The sequence below is a fragment of the Scyliorhinus torazame genome, chromosome 17 (genome assembly GCF_047496885.1).
Source record: "Scyliorhinus torazame isolate Kashiwa2021f chromosome 17, sScyTor2.1, whole genome shotgun sequence".
NCBI lineage: Eukaryota > Metazoa > Chordata > Chondrichthyes > Carcharhiniformes > Scyliorhinidae > Scyliorhinus > Scyliorhinus torazame.
In genome coordinates, this window is record NC_092723.1 from 64,319,509 (window position 1) to 64,327,514 (window position 8,006).

Below are 8,006 nucleotides of genomic sequence, written 5' to 3' on the forward strand. Positions count from 1 at the left end.
CCATGCTGTCCCGTGTTACCAGCTCTGCTTGCGTCTCCCTTATAGGACTTTGTCGTCTCACACGGCCACTTCTGGTCCAATTCTCCATACACGGGAGGGGGATTTCTCCTTACTGTCTCACTCTTCACTGCTTTATCCCCCATAAAATCTGGAAAAAAACGGGGGGAAAGGTTCAAAAATCCAATACAGGCGGGAGCTATCAAATGTGCGACCTACCCCTCCATGGCCGCTACTGGAAGTCCCACTGAGTGTCTTTAAGACAGAGATAAATAGGTTCTTGATTAATATGGGGATCAGGGGTTATGGGGAGAAGGCAGGAGAATGGGGATGAGAAAATATCAGCCATGATAGAATGGTGGAGCAGACTCGATGGGCCAAGTGGCCTAATTCTGCTCCTATTTCTTATGGTCTTATGTTCACAACACCGAGCCAGCTTGTTTTACAAAGCGTTTGTTCATCATTGTCAGCTAGCTCATTACAGCATTGCCGAAGGATCAAACCTCTTTGGCCATTTCCAAGTTTCCCAGGTCAATGTGAAAACAATGCAGACTGCAGATTACATGGTTACTTGCAGGTACATTCACTGAGATACTTACACAGTGGAGCACATGACGGAGTTAGGGCTGTGGGCAGTCAATCCTTGGTCATGGTCTAGGGATGGGCAGGAAGGATGCGGGGTCCAGGAGCAGTACATGGCCCCCATCATGTTCTATGGTTTAGGCCTGCAGAGCAGTTTCAGGCCGGATTTTTCCTGACTATCAAATCTAAAAGAATACAATGATAATTGATGTTGAGATGTTATATAACTCTCGTACATTGGAAAATAGCAAGTTGAAACAAAATACTGGCACAATTGGCCAAATTCTGGGTGTGGGATTTTCGGTGAAGTATATTACTGACTTAACCTTGTGCCAACAAAGTCAAATAAGTTAAAGGTGGGAAATTGCCAGTCACAAGAAAAGGATGACGTGTCTGTGCTGGAATTCAAGCTTACCGTTACCATGGGCACAGTCCACTCTTGAGTCCTTGATGTTCAGTTATTCTTTAAGTGACTGCGTATTGGGGTTTGTGAACATGGCGAGCTGACTTAACAATAGCAGCCAGTAAAGGAAGCACAGCTCACACTGACACTCTGAAGCAAAGGGTATTTAAAGCAGCATTAACGAGGGAACTTAATTTGGCGTGAGGCCAAAAGACAGTTTCCCAAGGACAAGTTAAAGGCTGGTTGAGCTTCCTGATGAGCAATGTTGGAAAGAGCTTTAGCACGCCATGCAGGTTCATTAAAAGGCCACCTTGATGGAATTAAGTTCCCCACCAGCAAAAAAATTGAATGTTTACTTTTACCACTGTCCATAAATGGTGCCTATCTGGCGAGGCAGACATCTTCCATGATTAACGGTGCTGCGTTGTTCTTTTCGGAAGGCATCTGTCAATGCCAAACTGTGATTGGAACTGGGTGGAGTCCGTGAATGGCGGATGACCAATGAAGGATTCGTGGGGAGGAAGGATGGAGCGGTGGTCTGGCATAGGTGGAAGGGATAATGCAGCCTGTCCGGGAGTCGCTGAAAAGAAGAAGGCTAAGAGGAGATTTGCTGGAGATGTTCAAAGATTGAGGGGACTGTACAGAGTGCATAGGAAGAAACTATTCCCCCAATAAATATATCAAGATCGAGACAGTACAGATTTAAAGTGATTTGCAAAAGAAGCAAATATGATGTGAGAAAAATCTTTTTCACAACCAGTAGTCTGAGCCTAGAATGCACTGCCCAGAAGTGTGGTGGAGGCAGGTCCAAGGGAGGATTTCAAGGTGGCATTAGATCATTACTTGAATAGAAAACAATGTGCAGGGGTACAGGGAAAAGGCAGGAGAATGACACTAAGCCATCATGCCCGTTTGGAGAGCCAGTGCAGACATGCTGGGCCAAATAATCTCGTTCTGCACTGTTCTGGGATTCCTCAGGTAAAACCTCAAAAGCTAACGTTGACGCAGCTGGTAGTTGCACTGGTCAGGGAGGACAGTGGTTAGATGTTCCGCTTGTGCTGAGTTAAGCTAATCTCAATTAAACTAGCTAGAGGGGGCACTACCATTGGTCTCAGCATCCGTTAGACTAGGGACCTTCTGTTCTTGATCACCCCGTTCACCCAGCCAGTGCCCGCATGGAGATGGGGTGAACACTAGGCCAGAGCAACTGAATGCTCTTAAAAAAAAATTTCTATAAATATAGTGTACCCCAATTCATGTTTTCCAATTAAGGGGCAACTTAGTGTGGCCAATCCACCTATCTTGCACATCTTTGGGTTGTGGGGGCAAAACCCACGCAAACATGGGGAGAATGTGTAAACTCCACACGGACAGTGACCCAGAGCCGGGTTCGAACCTGGGACCTCAGCGCCGCGAGGCAGCAGTGCTAACCACTGCGCCACCATGCTGCCATGAATGCTCTTAAATAAGTGTTGGCATTTCCATTCCTAAGTTCAGGCACTTCGGAGATTGAGGCAGAATATGGTACTGGGGAAGTTAAGGTTGCCAAGCCACCACCCTGCAATCTTCAAAAATTCAAGATTAATCTCCCAACACTACTGGAGCAATCCAGGAGAAATATCATTAAACAAATAATGTTTTTTTTTCAGTTTCTTTGAACACTTTTATTTACTGATAAAAGTATTGGTGGCAGCAAAAGGGTTCTTGGCATGGTGTCATGAAACCTCCAGGTCTTTCGAACAGAGTTGGCTACTAAAATGGAAGAAAATGTACATCAACTCCTTCAGAGAGGAGGGGGAGGGGGAATCATTGAAGGGAAAGTCCGACACTGTTTCTTCCTGACATGTTCAACATCCAGCCACATTTCATGCTTGAGTGAAGCTGAGAGTAAAATGACCTGCTACAGCAGCTTCTCGCTGGTAAACCCAGCTTGGGCCTCCTGACCTTGGGTGTGACCTCAGCTTGTTTAATGTAGTATCATTGGCCTCTCCCCAAGAATCTGCGATCACCCTTCAGAAGTTTTGCATACCTGCTGCAAATTAAGGCTTGGAACTGTTGTTTAATCTTCACAAAAACATTTAGCAGCCTGCATCAAAAGAGTTGACATCAATACACATTTACCCACAGTGCCCACTTCAGAGAAATTCAACTAAAGCACATAATAAACGGTAGAGATAATGGCCAGGATTCTCCCCTACCGGGCGGGGCGGGTGAATCCGGCGTAATGGAATGGCGGGAACCACTCCGGCGTCGCGCCGCCCCAAAGATGCGGAATTCTCAGCACCTTTAGGGGCCAAGCCCTCACCTTGAGGGGCTAGGCCCGCGCTGGAGTGATTTCCGCCCCGCCGGCTGGCGGGAAAGGCCTTTGGCGCCACGCCAGCCGGCGCCGAAAGGACTTCGCCGGGTGACACATGCGCGGGAGCGTCAGCGGACGTTCACGGCATCCCCGCGCATGCGCAGTGGAGGGGGTCTCTTCCGCCTCCGCCATAGTGGAGACCATGGCGAAGGTGGAAGAAAAAGAGTGCCCCCATGGCAGAGGCCCGCCCACCGATTGGTGGGCCCTGATTGCGGGCCAGGCCACCGTGGGGGCACCCCCCAGGGCCAGATCGTCCCGCGCTCCCCCCCCCCCCCCCGACCCCGGAGCCCGCCCGTGCCGTCTACTCCCGCCGGTACGGTAGGTGGTTCAATCCACGCCGGCTGGACTTCGGCCCATCGCGGGCCGGAGAATCGGCGGGTGGAGCCCGGTGACCGGCACGGTGCGATTCCCTGGTGGCGGAGAATTCGGGACACGGCGAGGGCGGGTTTCACACCAGCCCCCGGCAATTCTCTGACCCGGCGCGGAGTCGGAGAATCGCGCCCAATGTGTCCAAACTTGGGTGTTTTTATTTAAGAAATTATGTCAAAGAACATTACAGTACAGGAACGGGCCCTTCGGCCCTTCAAGCCTGCGCCAAGCATGATGCCTGTCTAAACTAAAACCTTCTGTACTTCTGGGGTCCGTAACCCTCGATTCCCATCCTATTCATGTATTCGTCAAGATGCCTCTTAAAAATTGCTATCATATCTGCTTCCACCATCTCCCAGGCAGCGAGTTCCAAGCACTCACCACACTGTGTAAAAAAAACTTGCTCCACATCTCTAAACTTTCCCCTCGCACCTGAAACCTATGTCCCCTAGTAAATGACTTTTCCACCCTGGGAAAAAACATCTGACTATCCACTCTGTCCCTGCCTCTCATAATTTTGTAAACCTCTATCAGGTGAAAACAATCCGAGTTTTATCCAACCTCCATGGAGAGAGGATGCAGAAGAAATTATTAACAATAACACAGATATGAGATGTGACCCTTCCATTTGAAAGAGTGGGATAGGCTGGTCGAATTTTTTTATTACAGCAGGGAGGGTCTGGTGAAGAAAGCAAGCATTTGCATTGATTTGTTTTTAAAAAGACATTAAGACAGAAGGTGATTAATATGCCTGTGCTCTGGGCTTCAATGTTGTTTCTTCAAAGAGTCTAAACAGCAAACAACACAACAGCTTGTACTGACAATTGCTGACCACCTCCAATGGGCTGGACTTTCACCATCAAGTTGATATAAAGTGCCCCAAATGGCTCAATTTTCACTCTGTGCGTGTGGATGTGGAATGGAGGTGATCCGCTGCCCCTGGGACATAAGTCAGAGGGGATCACAGTGCCAAGGTGGGCTGGTTAAAAGGTCCATCTTGGTCCTCTAGGACTTCATCCCAGTTGTTTAGTTAGATGTTAGATCTTGTAACGGACAGCCTTCACCCCTTCCACTCACTCCCTATACCCCATTCTTGACAATTCATGCCCTCCACTCATCCAAATAGTTCCTCATACCCTCCATGACAACCCATGACCACCATCACCAGTTATTGCCCTTATACCCTCCATGCCAACTCATCCAATTTTCACCAGGGGCAGACCCCGGGAGCAATGTCGAGATTAAATAAAGTTCTAAATATCTATTATAGACTTCATTATATATTTTTAGCAATAGTAAAGTTCCGTACTGCCAAGCCACAAAATACATGCAAGCCACTGTCATTCATGAAAGATCATTTAAATCCTCTCAAGTATTTAGTCCCTTATAGGGATAGCACAGTGGTGCATTGGTTAACACAGCTGCCTGTGGAGTTTGCACATTCCCCCCGTATTTGCATGGGTTTTGCCCTCACAACCAAAAGATATGCAGGATAGGTGGATTGGCCACACTAAATTGCCCCTTAATTGGAAAAAATAAATTGGGTACTCAAAAAAAATTTTTTTTTAAGTATTTAGTCCCTTATAAAAACAAACATTTACATTCATAATCCTACATCAAGGACAGCTAGTCCTTTGATAACATTTCTGAGCTGTCAATCAAACTATGAAATTACAGAAACCCCCCACCCAACATTGATAATGGCAGATTGTGGAAAGCAGTAAAAATACTGTAATGATTGCCCTTAGGATTCTGTCAACAAACAGCTATTAAAACTGCGCGACAGGCAGGTTTTTTTTATTTTAAAAGACAGATTTAAATAATTTAATATCTTTATAGTTCTACATACATACCTTATTACCCTTCAGAGCATTTATGTTTCCACCATAAATTCTCCAAATGCACACTTTCAATTAACGATGTTCCTGGAGTGAAATTCAGGTCAGCTTATCCTGCGCCCTCAGTTTCAATGGTCCAGCAGATTCATAACTCAGGACTATGTGCCTTATATCCCACCTTGTTTCCCCTGCCAGTAAAATATGGGACCTGCCAGAAATAGGGGCAGTGCTTCTGGATCTCTGTCATTTCAAAGTCTCTACAACTCCATACAAATCTGCTCATTTCGTTGGAACGTTCTCGTCCTGGTCATTTGGCATAGGTTCTCTGGGATAGGACATCCCTATGAGTTGGGTTAAAATCAAAGAAAGATGCAGTCAGTCGGGTTTTTAAGTAGGGCACAGCAAAGGCAAGTTTTTCCCAGTCTCGGGAGTTAAAATTCATTTAAGTCAAGAAAGTTGGCCCATCGATATGGTGAAGCATAGCAGGCTCACTCTTTTGTTTTATTACATGAAGACAAGTTGTATTAATTGAATTAAGTGAGTTTGGTCATATTTTGTTGCCCTAAGGGCAGCACGGTGGCGCAGTGGGTTAGCCCTGCTGCCTCATGGCGCCGAGGTCCCAGGTTCGATCCTGGCTCTGGGTCACTGTCCGTGTAGAGTTTGCACATTCTCCCCGTGTTTGCGTGGGTTTCGCCCCCACAACCCAAAGATGTGCAGGGTAGGTGGATTGGCCACGCTAAATTGCCTCTTAATTGGAAAAAAATGATTTGGGTACACTAAGGGGCAGCACGGTAGCATTGTGGATAGCACAATTGCTTCACAGATCCATGGTCCCAGGTTCGATTCCAGCTTGGGTCATTGTCTGTGCGGAGTCTGCACGTCCTCCCCGTGTCTGCGTGGGTTTCCTCCGGGTGCTCCGGTTTCCTCCCACAGTCCAAAGATGTGCGGGTTAGGTGAATTGGCCAATGATAAATTGCCCTTAATGTCCAAATTGCCCTTGGTGTTGGGTGGAGGTGTTGAGTTTGGGTAGGGTGCTCTTTCCAAGAGCTGGTGCAGACTCAAAGGGCCGAATGGCCTCCTTCTGCACTGTAAATTCAATGATAATCTATGATTAATCTGGGACAAGGGTTCGGCACAACGTCGTGGGCCGAAGGGCCTGTTCTGTGCTGTATTTTCTATGTTCTATGTTCTATGTTCTAACTTTAAAAAAATAAAAGTAAAAAAATATCTTGTTGCCCTACATGTTCTTTGTTTATGAAATAACACATGCTCAAGATTCATAACTAGCCTTGCCCTCCCAAGAGTATTCTCAGTTTATGACACAAATAAACGGGTCAGATCCGCAGACAATGCAGTTGTTACATTTTTGAATAATCCCATTGCATGTTGAGTTTTGGGGCAATATAACTATACTCAAGAAGGGAGTCAGGTCCGATTGCAGTAACTGTGTCTCCCTATTTTCTGCCTCAGGAAAGATCATTACAGATCCTCCTCCTCAACCTCTTCCTTCCCAGAGTCAGGGTTTCGCCCATCGAGAAGCATTAAGATATGATCTTCACTCAAGAAAAGTTCAAGGAATAGAACCAAGCGCTGTACATTGCCTTTGTTGACCTCATGAAAATCCTTGACTCTGTCAACACACATTTCTTTGTTATTCAGTCCTGCTGTTCTCAACACTGTGTATCAATGATCCATGAAGTAATTGGAATAGCTAAGGGCAGACTGTGTTTATAGGAGGGATGCACCAATAACCCTTCCTGCACTGCAGCATTTCTAACCGTACTGTGGCTTGAGCACGATTGCTATTGAAACAGTCTGCCAGGACAGCTCAAGGTCTACAGGCACCATTCAATGGCTATGGTGTTGCCACGTGGCATTCATTCTAACATGGAGCAAGAACAGGTAACAAGACTGCAAAGTCTGAACCTTGCTGCAACTTTTAATTACAATAAAAGAAAATGATGACCTGCATTTACATGTCACCTTTCGCACCTCAGAATGGTCTCATGTGCTTTACAGTAAAGGAGGTATATTTGAAGTGCCATCACTGTTGCAATATAGGAAACCCAGCAATCAATTTGTGCACAGCAAGCTTCCACATACAGTCCTCAAGGGGGCAAACAATTTAATGTTTCATCTGAAAGGCAGCACCTCCGAAGCACATATACTAACATTGGAACAATACAGAGAAGATTAGCATGGCCCCTGCTCAAGGATAGCATGCAAATTCGTCAAGCATTCCATATTTAAATTGGGGCGGCACAGTGGTTAGCACTGCTGCCTCACAGCGCCAGGGACCCAGGTTCAATTCCAACCTTGGGTGACTGTCTGGAGTTTGTACATTCTCTCCGTGCCTGTGTGGGTTTCCTCCGGATGCTCCGGTTTCTTCCCACAGCCCAAAGATGCACGGGTTAGGTGGATTGGCCATGCTAAATTGTCCCTTAGTGTCCAGGGATGTGCA

The 8,006-nt window shown here is 46.6% G+C and overlaps 1 non-coding gene across 1 annotated transcript; it reads left to right on the forward strand.

Annotated features, from left to right (window-relative positions):
- Window positions 1-7,692: 7,692 nt before the first annotated feature.
- On the forward strand, window positions 7,693-7,795 carry LOC140394648 (U6 spliceosomal RNA). The gene has a single exon (XR_011935947.1). It is a non-coding gene; the product is annotated as a U6 spliceosomal RNA (small nuclear RNA).
- Window positions 7,796-8,006: the final 211 nt, after the last annotated feature.